General features: G+C 40.1%; 1 protein-coding gene across 4 annotated transcripts in view; it reads left to right on the forward strand.

Moving 5' to 3' along the window:
• Nucleotides 1–14,015, forward strand: part of VWC2 (von Willebrand factor C domain containing 2) — a 57,063-nt gene that overhangs the window by 21,597 nt on the left and 21,451 nt on the right. The gene's annotated exons all lie outside the window — the stretch shown is intronic.

Raw genomic sequence — 14,015 nt, forward strand, 5'->3', positions numbered from 1 at the left:
CCCTTGTGGTGTGGCTGTTGCGTTCTGTTGTGATCAGGTAAGCTGCTAAAACACACAAGACCACCAAAGTCTGAGCACTAGGGGAAGCAGGGTCTGTGTGCCTGCCTTGCTGGCAAGCATGCCTTTCCTAGAGCGAACCGCTTGTGTGCCTGTGATGCTGAAAAATAACTCGTCTTGATGTTCTTGCTGGCAGCTCGTTCAGCAGAGGACTTTTATCCATTGCGCAGTTTTCATTACGGGAAGGCGAAGCATTTGTCAGTATGAGAGGACTTGTTAATTTCACATCAGTGGAGGGTGTACTCTTTAGTCTTTTTAGTTAAGTTCATTTTGACAGCTGATTATTTCCAGGGAAGGTGACTGGAGAGTCATGTCAATTATCTTGAAATATATGCGCTTGTATTGGTGCATATCTAACTGATTCGGTTTTGGCTCTGAGGTCTGCTGTGGTGTCTGCTCCTTCACAGGGCTGTGGTGCTCTCCTTCCTACAGTGCTGCTGTTTGTGCAGTCCCTTGGCTAAAACCATACACCAGCAGTAACTTCCATTAAAAAAAAAACATGATGTCAGCCAAGTAGAGGAGCAGTCTGGAACCCTTTGCTGTCCTTGAAACAAGTTTCAAGGTACTGAGGAGGAGAGTGAATCTGCACTCTGATTTTGCAGACTGCTGCCAGAGATGAATGTTCTGGATGGATAGGTAAAAGAAAGTGAAAACCACCCTTGACACAAGTCATGTTAGTGTCAATGAGATACATGGATTACAAAATCCAGACCATGCAAAATGTATAGATTCAGATGACATAAAAACCTGCTCATATTTATCATATTTACCCCAAGCTGGGATTAGCTTCAAAGGTTCATCTTCCCCTTTGAGGTCCAGCTGGGAGATTTCCAGGGTGTATCTGTGCATATACACATACATGCACATACGCTACAGGGGCTCATCAGACACCATGTTTAGTGAAAAGCATTTGCAGCTTGAAGCTCCCTCTTGAAACACTTCCCTGCAGGGGTAAAAAGCCGTCATCCCCTTAATTCAACTCCCAGAAATGCAAAGCCAGTAAGGTGGGTTGTGTGCTGGAGCAGCAGCTGTGCATTCCTCACAGGCTTTCTTGAGACAAGTTGGTTGGCAGCTGACTCTGATAGGCTAATTCTTCCATCTGGACTATATTGAAATGAATACAGGGGCAAAATAGCTGCTCCTGTAGGTGCATGGACCATTGCACCCTTGTTATGCAGAGAAAGCCCCAGGAGTACTGTACCAAGAGCTACAAAGCCACTTCTGCTACAGAGCATTAGAGGAGAAGAGTTTGCCTTGGTATTACAGTCCCTGAGATGAGAGAGAGTGTTTTGTCTGGCTGCCTGAAAATGTGGGCAGCTGCCATATCATCGGGTGTGCTTAGCTTATGTTGCAATTCATTTGTTAGGAGTGTTGAAATCTACCTTCTTTTCTTTCCCATTTCCTCTATTTAATAAGTGAAAACAGAGGTCTGGATTTAATCATGAAATTGCTCCAGGGAATGGTGCATCACCACCCATAATTCACCCATGACTGTACCTGATGTACCTGAGTTGGAGGTGCATCTGTAGCTGCTTGGTGTTGGGAAGGGGAGTAGAATTGTAGAATCATAGAATCATCTAGGTTGGAAAAGACCTTCAAGATCATCAAGTCCAAACCGCAACTTGACCTACTGAGTCCCTATGGACAGGAGGTTCAACTCTGCCCAGTCGGGCAGCCCCATTAAAAAGTAGATTCCCACCTCTTGTCTCTAGATGTCAGTGTTAAAGTAATTTTAAGGTCAAATCTCTTCTTACCATGTAGTGGATTGTCTGTAAATTCAGAAGGACTTTGTCTGTGGCAAGGTGGGACTTGCATGTGCCACAGCTGTGCACAGATTCAGAATAGCAGTAGGGAAGCTTTTCTACGAACGTGCTTTTCAGGAAGTTTAGCATCAAGAAAGAACTTTGTAAATGTTTTAATCCTGTGACTTCTGTGTCTGTGTAGTGTGATGTGACTGGTCTATATGCTGTGAAGTCTGTGGTAATGTTAAGTGTCTTCCAGCAAGTAAGAATGGATGGATACTGCTGCTAAGAGAAGAACAGTGCACTAATGAGATCATGGAAGTCGTGTGAAATGGGTAAAACAGCGAGTTTAAATAGTGGGGTCGAGTCATTTCATACGTTCTTATAATCCCTCTTCTTCTAATGGAGTGACTTCTGATTTACCTCTATGTAAATCGCAAGATGATTTGATCTATTATCTTCTTTTTCCCTCCCTGCTTGTTTGCTTGCTTTATAATTAAAAATCTGTGTTCATTAGCAGCAATCCAATTGAATAGCCGTTAAAAACATTTTCAGCCAGCGGGTTGATAAGAGAAGTTAGATACGGATACTGTTGTGATACTGTTGAGATTTGCTGTTCTTTACACGATGGGTGTATAGAGGGTGGTGTCCACACGTGTGAGTGCGTGTTGTGTGGAGCAGAAGGCATAAACCTTCCTTACCAATGCCCTGGCCCTAACTTGGGCATAGGTCACTTTTGAAGATCCCAGACAAAAAAGAACTGTATTTCAAAGTCAGAGCTTGCTATGAGTTGAAATTTTCTGTTTAGCTTTTTATTTTGATTTATTTAAATACGTGTGTTTTGTTAAAATAAGGACTAGTTTTTGATGCCCCATGTCCCTTGTGGATGTAGCTTATGTGGATATGTCTCAAATAACAAGATGGATCTGTTAATGCAGGAATGTCCAGTGAATGGCCAAGTGGAACTGCATGTTTTTGTTGGGATATGTAATATGTTTGCAGTCGGTACACTTAAAGTGTCTGGATAATATTAATTTCTGGCTCCCTGAGAATGCCACGCCACAGGGGTACGGGAAAAGACGCTACCAGTCACTGCAGCTCACCGAGCCAGCCCCAATCTCTACAGGAAGGATGGGACTCTTGAGAAGTTGCTCTTACCTTCTGCCTGTGAACTCCTCCTGGAGTTGCTTGTCTTTGGGGTTGCGGTATGTGCTTAGTTCATAGCAGGTCGTACTTCTGATCCTTTCTGTTTTGTTTTTTTTTTTTTTTGGCTAGGAAAAGAATTACAAGACATGGAAACGCCTGGAAAATAGCAGAGTAGCCTCCTGTGAAAGTATTTCTTAATCAGTGTGGGTCTGAACATGGAGGTCCACATTGAGGAAGGAAAACTAGACTTGGTGCAGAAAGGAAAAGAAAGCTTCCCTTGATTTCAGGGAGACCATGTGGCCTTTGTAACTCTAAAATAATGAACTTATTTTCAAATAGAAGATTATTTGATTATATTTGCCTTTATAATTCAAGATAGAATAATATGATTTAAATGGGTGTCATGCCTTCCATTTAGGGAAGGTGAAATTATATTTGCATTTTGTGCTGTCTCAAAGCCTTGACTTCCCCAAAATTGTTTTACTGTGACAAACCAGCCTCAGTGATAATTAAAGAGAGAATTGTTTAGCATAAATGCATATATATGTGCTTTCAACATTTTCATAGAAAGACAGCTGAGTAGTTCCCAGCCGTGAACTCTCGGTACTCTTTTCCATAGAGAAGATTTAAGAAATCCTGAATAATACCCAAACCCCAATGTTCCAGCCCTCATGAGATGCACCCGCAGGAACACCATGAGTCAGTACAGATGGGTTTCCATGGATTGTCTGGGAGTTTCATAACGTGACACAGATTTATTCAGTCAACCTCCATTTCTGAGGTATTTTTCCTAGGAAGGTCAATGATCTGTCTGAGCCTAATTATCCCATCTGGCTAGTGTGCTTAAGGCACACAAGTTTCCTGCGGTTCATGTGCACAAAGAAATGATGTAGTTAGCATGTTATTTATTTAGCTCTGACTCCTCAGCTGAACTGAAAGGTATCTGCTGGCAGCTGCATTGCACAGGTAGCCTTGGCTATGGCTCTGGAAAAGGACACAAGTTTGCACCTCCCGCTTTATGGGGAGGGCTTCCTCTGCTGCTCTGCTGTTGTGACTCATTTTCATCATGGCTTTTTTACTCATTTGTTGGTGGTCTCAGAAGACAAGCTGTGAGTTGATTTGGATCTTTTTTTTCAAATTTCCAGAAGTTTCTTATATTCTTCTGGTAGCAGTGAAATACTGGGTGGGATTTTCAGAAAGACCTTCAAGCTGCAGCATTGTGCAGTTAGCCTTGTCTATTTTAAGCTTTTATATGGACCTCCACGAGCTCAGTATGTAGTCGACTTACAATCTCCAAGGCAGTCCATCCTCACAGTGCCTTTGTAACATGTAGAATGGTACTGGAGAACACACGTAGAGGAGGTAGCATGTCCATGGTCACACACACACAGAGGATGTGGATGAAAAGGGAAATGATTGTGTTAGCTTTCAGGATACTTTATTAGCATGCAAACTGCTGAAACCCTCCATTCTTTCCTAGGGCATCCATTCAGAAGGCCTGCCAAAATATATATGGATTACAGACAGGCAGTTTATTTAAAGTTCCACCAAGTCTACGTGCAGAACTGAAATCTTCTGAGACAGCGTTATTAATGAAGCTGCTCAGTCATATGCAATAATATATATTTTAAGACATCCATTTCCATGCTTTGTAATCCTATTTCAGCTCTGAAAAGCATGGAATATAATTCTCGCTGTAAAATATTTTAGTAAATCTATGGATTCAGTCAAAGCCACATGTCCTTTATCTGCTGCTAAGCTCTTTCATTAGTGGCTCTTGACGAAACAGTGCTATGTAAAAGGTGACAGTCAAACTGATAAAAATCCAATTTTCTTTGTTTAACCAGGAACAGGTGTTCAGTCTTTGTGTTTTCTCTGGGAGCTTTGAGACTGCTGGCAGGATTGAGATAGGTCTTTAGGTATCAGGTTTGTACCTTGAGTTCCATCACTGGCTATTTTCCCACTGGTATGAACTATTATCTATTAGCAAAGGAACAGAAGACAAGTGTGCTAAACAGTGATAGAGATTATATGTGCTAGAACTATAAAAGAAAACAAAATATTATTGTATCCCACGTATGTGCTGATATGTAGAGGTTATGAGATACTGCAGTAAGGGAGAGGAAACTCAGAGGAAAAGCTTGCTTTTTTTTTTTCTTTTCGCCACCTCTCTGTAGAATAATTTGCTAAGAGTAAAACAGCAGTTTTAGAGATCCAGAGAGTGCTAGCCCTTGTCATGTCTGTGTCTGTAAACATAGATGTGCATGTAGAAACTGTGAGCCCATCTCTTTTGATGCTGGAATAAAAACCAGGGTGCATTTCTAATATAATCATTGAAAAGTAAAATTTGTAAATTTGTCAACAAAAAGCTTCTCATCCATTTGTTTGGAAGATGATTCAGAGGAAAAAAAAAAAAAAAAAAAGGATACCTTAGTTATACGTGACATTGTTTTCGTTCCCCATAAATTTGGTTTGGCACATTGGTCCAGTAGATTGGAGCAATTGTAACTCCAGATATTTCTAGTTCATCTTTGCTGATCTTTTATTCTGCCGACATCTTAGCTGAAATAGTGATTAAGTAATTTAGGGAAAAGAGATGGAAGGTATGAGAATGAGGAAAAAAATGAGAAGAATGAAGAGGAAGAAAGTGCGGAGGACGAGTCAAGAAAGATGGGAGAGAGAAAACCAGGCTCTGCCACACTGAAGAAAAAAGTTGTGACCTGTAGTGAGGTAAGCAAGAGGCGTTCTTAACTTAGTCTGATGTATTTTCTTGTTTTCTACGTGTGAGGGTGGAGAGTATACCCAGCCACAGGGTCACTTTGAAACGTCTGCAAGTCAAGAATTAGGGAGTGTGAGGCATGGAAAGCAGGGCAGTGGTGCCCATATGTTGTGCAGAGCCCCTGTGCCTTCTTGGCTGGCTCTACCCTGCAGAGCAAATTGCCTGGTAGCTGTTTTGCTGTCTTCCCTGAATTACTCCCGTGAGCACCGTATCCAGTTCATTGTTTTCATCATCAACAAAGTCATCCATCAGCATCTTAAAACTTTCTTCCTTGGATAGGAGTTAAGCTGGCATTTTATTGATGAGCTTAGTGAGATTGTATATGCGTCTGACAGTGGCTTCCATCACAGCATGGTTCTGTTGCTTTGGCAGGAGAATTTTATCTAAAAAGTAGGAAACAAAGTGGGGGCTTGGCACAGCTAAATGTTTATTTAAAAAAAAAAAAAAAAAAGGAAGTTGATGGTAGAAATCTGTAATCAGTAGAGGCATTGGAGTATTCCAGAAATAGAGCTATTAGCTGAAAATCCATTTATATATATATATATTTTTAATTAGTTATTGCCTTTAGTCATCATAGATTTTTCATGAAGTTGGAACTAATTGTGAGTAGCAGAGGAATTTAAGGAACTTAGAAGTGAAATTATTCGATCTTAAGTTGTTTTTCCTGGGTACACAGACATTATGTTTTTTGTTGTTGGCATAAGGTGTCAGTGCTAAAGGTTGTGAAGACACCATTTTGTCTTTTGCAAGTACAAAAGCCACGTGGAAATTGTTCTTTGTTAGGAGAGTGGAGGAAGGAGAAAGGGAAGCTGCAAGATGCAGTCCTACATGTAAAGTAAAATATCCTCTATCATACTGAAATTCAGTGATATATTTTATGCACTCTTAGGCTTTTGGTGTCTAGGACAGGCATGCTGAACATGACAAACCCAGGCAATGGTGACCTAAGGCTATGTCATCCAGTAGGAGTCAGTGACATCCCTGTGCTCCGTAGTTTGAGGGAAGACTGAGATGCCTAATTCTGTTTGCCACTATCAAAGCTGGTGTCAGCTGGAAAAAAAAATATTTGAGGTTTGGGGAATGGTTTGCTTTTTCTTCCTCTTTAATTTTAAGGAAACTTTGCTGTCTTTGAAGAGAAGTGCTGAAATAATAATTTCTGATCTGTCTTGTGACACCTATAGCTAATGTGAAGCTTTGGCTGTGGTAATGGACTCATTGTTTGGATAAAAGAACTCCTAGCTGTATTTGCATGGTTTTAAATTTGCTTATGTAAGTACATCAAGAAGGATTTGCAGCAAAGATTTCTTGATCAGATCTGGCAATGATTCATGACTTCGCAGTGCCTCCTTCCTCAATAAATGTGGTCAAAAAAGTTTCTTGCTTAAGGAAAGACTTGCAGTTTGGGCAGCTTTCATTATGTTTGTGATTGTATTGTTTGCTTGTCAATAGTACTAAATACACTGAGTCCAGAAACTAGGACTAGATTAGGTCGCAACAACTAAGTGAGTGAAGAACAAAAACCAAAGCCCCACTTTTACAAGTTTATAGTCAAAATACATCAAAATACTTGCCATAAGAAGTGTGTTGCTATTTTTGTGAATAAAATTCTCAGTTCCACGGTGCCCAAATCATTAATCCCTAAACTATCAGTTGCATATCTTGTAGACATAGTGGTTTTCTCACCCTGACATGTCACCTTTTATTGCCACAAAACAAAAGGAATTTGGCTACCTCTGGCAAATGTTTATCAAGATGGAAGGAAAATATCTGATTATTATTCATGAATGGGACAGTTCAGTACAGTATGTTAGTATTCCTGCACCAACATAAAGCTTAAAAGTACTGCAAAAAATAGAGAATACCATCAATCATTAATCTGGAAGCTTGACCGGTAAATGAAGCAAGGAATCTTCAGGACACCTTTAAACGCAATTATTATTCATTAAAATGCTTACTTCAGCTTAATAAGTTTGCTTATTTGACCCTTACTTGACTTTCTTTAATTGATTTCATTAAAGCAATAAAGAAGCTGTAGATGTTTAAGTAAATCAGGAACTTTCCACTTCTTTGTCCAATCTATTTAATGAGGATATGTGTACTCAGGCATGTATTAGTGACATCTATATTGCCTGTCTGGTTTATTTGAAGGGAAAAAGAATAGAGGAAAAAAAAGTGTAAGAGCTATTGTTAGATGAGGATTTACATCCAAATAAAGGTGAACTATTTCTTGGGTTGTTTTGTCTTTTTATATAACATTAATTGCCAACCTTCTGACTCCCTGGCTTGGACTGTAGCCAGGTTAGATTTGGGTCATTGCCTATTTATAGTGTTTTCAAAATAGATAGAGCAGGTGTTAAGTTGTGTGTACAATTATAAGTGGTTACCGTGGGCTTCTGCTATGTGAAATGAGGAAGTTCTGGAGAATTCAGATTGCCACTGTCATAATCTTACAGATTTTCTGCAGCACAACTGTAAGGAAGGATTTTCTTAATATATATATGGACATGTAGATAGAATAAAAAAGCCTAGAGTTATCAAGTCTGATTTGATTGTGTTTCACAGTCTGTGGGCATGCAGTCCTAACACAATGAAATTAGGATAGACTGTTTTCTAAAGTTAATCTCTGGAGAAAGAGGAAAGAAAAGGAAAAAAAAAAAAAAGAAAACATCAAGACAGCAGAACTGCACTGAATCGGGATCCTGATCTAGGAAATGGTCTTCTGTTGCTACCCAAAATAAGCATCAGCAGTTGCATTTCACCATAGAAAAACAATCAAATTACTCACGTCAATGTATATATTACACCCACTTTACAGAGAATAAAAAGTTGTGTTATTTTGTGTTTATTGGTGATGTGGATGGCTCTGAAGGGCTTAATGAAGAAGCCCCCGCTCCCTTTGAGCAAGGCTTCAGGTTCCCTCTGTTGCTGCCCATTCTTCTCTGAGATGTTCAAGCCTCTTAGTTTCTTAACTTTGGCCTGCAGTTTTCTGCACTTTTCAAGCTCCTGCTCGCCCTCAGAGATGCAGTGGGTTGGCAGGGCAGGAAACCCCTTCCCTTCAGCCCCTCACATGTGGATTGCTGCTCCCTCTTCCGCCTTTCAGGTGTCCTGGCTAGCAAATAGGGTGAACCTCAGTCTCTGTAGCTCATGTAGCTTGAAAGAATTGACGTTGGAGAAGCAACACCCAAGAGAAATCTAAATGGACTGTAGACAGTATTTGCATATGTGGCTGGAGCTGAAGGCATGAGGAGAAACCATGCACCTGAGAGCTGTGGGAGGGAAGGAAGTAGTGGTTTAAGGACCTTGGGGTATGGAAAGATGGGCGATGCCCAAAGTGAGCACTTGTCAAGGAAAGCTCGGTCACTGAGATGCTCCCATGGGACTGTGCATAAGCTGTCGATCAGCTTTGGGATATTTTATTTTAAAACAAGCTGCCAAACGTTTTGAAGCTTCCCTACCAACTGCTCCCTATTGTCCCCTCGTGAGCCGAACCCAAAGAGCACACTCAGTACCTAACGTTTTCCTGGCTCGATCCCTGGTGCTGTTGAGTTGATAAAAAGCAGGCCGCCCCTGAAAATGAGCATGGCAGGATTTCAGGGAGGAAAGCCAACCTCACCCACGGCGCCCATTTGCCAGGTGCGGGAAGTAAGTGATCTGCTGCCGTGCTGGGGCTGAGCCAGCCTGGCTGGCTGTGCTTGGTAAGACACGGCTGCAGCGCCGGGAAGCCTCGTGCACTTGCAGAAGTGTATCATCTTTAAAATGTCTTGCAATTTAAAGAATATATGTTAGCACGTTACAGGGTGACAGTCAGCTGTGGCATCAAGCCAGCTGGTACTTCAGTCAGTGGAAGCTTTGCTAACATCGGGTGGAAGTCCAACAGGACCAAAGTGACAGTGGGATCATAGAATGATTTAGGCTGGAAAAGGCCTTCAAGATCTTCAAGTCTAACCATTAACTGCTGAGACACTTAGAGCCTGAATTGCTGCTCTGCAAGCATGAATGTGCACCTGAAGTACATGCCTCTCCATTGCCCTCCCTAGATGTCTGTTATTCCTTTCTTACCAGTACAGTGCTACCAGAGGACGCGTACTAAGTGGAAAACTTCCTTGCAGTTACTGTCCTCCAAAAGCTCAACAACAACATACTGTTTGAGCTGAGGACATCAGTTCTCATGTCTGCAGGCTTCTCCATTCACATTCGGCATCCTTTGTAATATCTGAGCAATGTTTTCTCCACTTGTAGCATATAAGGCTAGGAGAATTGGCATGCCAGGTTTGTCTGTCATTTTCTCTGCAAATGGAAGTCATCTTTGGATTACTGATAATTAGAGGATTAGTTGAATCACTTTTCCTCACTGCAAAGCTAATGGCTATTTGAAAAGGAAATAAAGTGGCCTCTGAGTGAAGCTGAATGGGAGGGAGTTACCACGGCAGGAACTGTGCCCCCAGCAGTAGGTTTAGGATTTCACATCTTTCTTTGCTGCATGTTCAATATAATTTAAAATAAATGGGAAAGTTGAATGGAGGGGGACAAAGGGGAAAATGGAATGGAAAAGTGGATGTCATTAAAGTGAAAAATCCTCTGTTAAAAAGTGTGCAGTCTTTGATGTCTTGGTTGTTTAGATCACATAGCATTAAAAATTGGATTAAAAACATGTTCATTTTATACATCATATCTCAACCATTCCCAACACTTTCAAGTTGAAGTCAGTTAAGGAACTTTAATTATAATGACCCAGTTATTTTTAAGACTTGGTAGTAAACATATTGTGTCGACATTTTAAGGGTTTCAATTAATGATTTCAAATTTAAAACTTGATAAAAGCTACTGTAAGAAATAAGTATGCAGTATGAAACTCAATTGGCCAGGCATACTTTAATCATACTTTATTGTTACATCAGGAAGCATTAATTAAAATTGGAAGCCTGTGAGTAATTATGTCTTTCTTTGCAGCTGTCTTTGAATGGCATTGCTATGTTCAAATCCTGTGTGAAGGTAATGGTTACAGTGATTTGAGTGTCAGTAAATAGTTTTTAGAGCTGAGGAACCACAAACGTGTTTCCCTACATGGCATGTACAGTTGCACTGTTTATTTTTTTAATTTAATTATTAAACTGCTTCTTTATCTCCCTTAAAAGGAGATGAGGGAATTAATCTGTACACTTTATAATTAGCATAAGATGACCATAGACTCTTCTTTGTCTTCTGGAGATGATAGTGATTCTGGGTAGGTGGTATTAAGATATCATCTCTTCCGTATTAGTTGCCCATGAGTCCACGCCCAACAGTAATAGTGCTCTGGACCAGTTCATTGCTTTTCTTGAGTTTGAAGAGCAAGCAGCTCCACTGGTTGCAGGGAACAGACCCCACTCTTGCTTGGCAGCTCAAGAAAATCCTGAACCGATCAGACCCATAAGATGCCGTCTTGAACCAGATGGAATTGCTGCTCCTTGAAAAAGCTGTCAAAGCTGCAGGTTTTTTTCTCTTCTAGGCAAATGCTCAAGAGAAGGAGCTAAAGAACTAAGAACAGGTTTATCTAAGTTGCCCGTCTGTTATTCACTCAAGTGCAGTCAGTTTAGTTCCATTATGGGGGTAGCCAACATGGTGTGCTAGTCTAGCATAGTCTCCTCTAAACAAAAAATTAAAACAAGCCATGATAAAACCTGTAATTTTAAATTTCATTTTGCAGAATAAAGATTTTGTCATTCTTTCTCTGACTTTCCTTTGCTCTGAGTTTTCATCCAAGATGAAGCAAGGCTGTTTGCTGCTGGTACCAAGTGTTCACCTTGCAGTGTGGACAGGTGCCTTCTGGCAGAGCTGAGCTGTCTTACAGTAATGACTTTACAGTGAACCGTGGAGAGCTGGTGGCCTGGAGCGACCTTTCCAGGGAGTCTGGTGTTCCTCTTCTCTGCCTGATTAGTGGGCAGCTACAGCACGTGTACGTCCCCTGCAACTTGCACACTGCTGTCGCAATAGAAAATGTTCCCATTGTTTCTAAAGAAGCACAGTACACCACACCTGGATCTTGGCAAGCACGTAAAAGAAGAAATTATTTTCATTGACAGTGATTTTCTGACTGATTTTCTACTGTACTGTAATATTTTAACTGTATACATAGGTTTTATCTCTGATTCAGAAAATTAAGAAGACTTGGGACTTAATTAATTGGGACTACAATGCTGTCTTTCTCCTAATACTTTCCGCAGTGTAGTCATAATATATAACGTACAGTATGTGATATGTAGTAATGTACTATATAATACACACATGTATATGTGTATATATATGTAGATGTGTGCATACACATATTACTAGTTTTGAAAACCCTGCTCCTGCAGTGACTTTTGGTGTAATTTCAATATCTCTTTGACAAGGTGAATAAAATCACCTGCTTATAACAAGCAAATGGCAGGATCACAGCTTAGTCCCTTTAGTAATGTCCCATGGTATGTACTCCATAGTTGCTTTAAATGCTCTGTCTTCCAGCTTTCCTGAGCACAGAAAATGCCACCGAAAGGCTGCCATAATACATGGGGTGTGTATTTCAGTCCATGGTTATAAAGGGCAGACGTCTTCCACCACTATTTTAGTCATTGAAATGTGGTCAGAAATTTCAGCTGTTGTTACATCCTGAGGTGACCGACTTACATGGTTTGTTAGGATTTTTGGAAAATGCCTGTTTGTATGTTCTGGTTTGGCTTTGATGACCAGCTCTTGGTGGTAGCCTAGGACTGATGAATGCTTTCTTGGTGATGGCACCCACTAATATACATACCAGAGACATTAAACAGAAGTTTAATATAAGTCTTTAAAAAAAAAAAATCAATATAGGTATCCATGGACGACAACTTTGAAATACCAGGGGAGAACTAAATAATTCTGTAATGGATTTGGCAAGAGTGTATGCAGACTTCATTTCAAAAGTTTCAGGCTACTTTGGTATCCACTGAATTTCCATTCTTCCTTTTAGTATATAGCTATCCATCCATCCATCCACAACTTGTCAGTTGGTCCTGGAGGAGAAGCTTGCATTACAGTAGGTGTCTCCGACTGATACTTTCTGTTTCCTGTATGCTGGATGAGGCAATCTTTGTATGGTAAGGAGTCACTTGTTGTTTTGGCACAGCAGAGTTTGTAGCAGTTTTATTGGAAACAGTTTTACTTTTAGGGACCTGGAGGTGGCATATGAATTTCTGAATTTTCTGGAAATTAACAGTAAAAGTACTGTGTGCATTCACATACATAAAAAGGAGTCTATTCACCAACAAACATCTGTCCAGATATTTTGAGTTCCCATTTTTCTTTGCCTGCAAGTGCACAAATCAAGTAGCACACAAAGAAGGTACTTGTCAGTGCTTTGCAAGTTTTGAGCCCATACGTTAACAACTTGATCAATCTTTGGTTAATTTGTGTTGCATGCTCTAAATTTTTTTTGCACTGGAAAAGTTAAATGTTTCTGAGCCTGAGTAGAATGTCATGTGTTTGCGGATTGAGCTCTAAATTACTGACCAGCGTCCGCTGCGCATAGGATGAAGAACAAGCCAAGTGATTCGTTCATTTGTGGTGGAGAGGTGATTTGAGAAGCTGGATTTTCTTGTGTTGTCTTTGGATTTCTGGGAGCAAAGGAACTAACCGAAGGCATGGAAATCTTGTTTTCCAGTATCTCTCTACTGGTAGATTGATCAGGATACCTTTCATTGACCCACACATTTATGAGCCTCCAGTAAATGTTGATGATATATTTTTTTTCCTCTGTTGTAACCAGCAGCTATTTGCTCCATGTGAATGTTTTTGCTCCATCCTGTATTTTATGTCGTGTCATTTTACCAAATCTCCTTTTAACATCATGCAAGCTCAAAGAATTTTTGCACTTTCATTTAGAGCTGATAATTGGATGCGTTCTGCAAACTTTATAAATGTTTTGTTAACACCATTAATTCTTTGGATCTGATTCATTTTATCAATAATTGAGATAGATGGCCTTGGAAGGTTTTCAGTAGGGCTCATATAGTACTATTATTCTAAATAAAATTGCTCATTTTGTGTTTTTTTTTCTTTTTTTTTTAATTAAGTCCCATTTGTTGTTACCAGCACTGTAAGAAAAGGTCCAAGGTGAGTGTCAGAGACTCTGTTATGTTCAGTTCTTTCTGTTTTGAGCATTATAAATTGGTCTGAATTAATTTCTTTAGATCTTTGAAGAGCTCTTTCTGTGGTGCTTCGAACATGTATTTTCTGTTGGGACACAAGATCATGACATTTAAGTGAAGGAAAATTGCTTTCAAAGTGATTTTTAG

The sequence above is a fragment of the Anser brachyrhynchus genome, assembly GCF_964034855.1.
Source record: "Anser brachyrhynchus genome assembly, chromosome: 2".
Lineage (NCBI taxonomy): Eukaryota > Metazoa > Chordata > Aves > Anseriformes > Anatidae > Anser > Anser brachyrhynchus.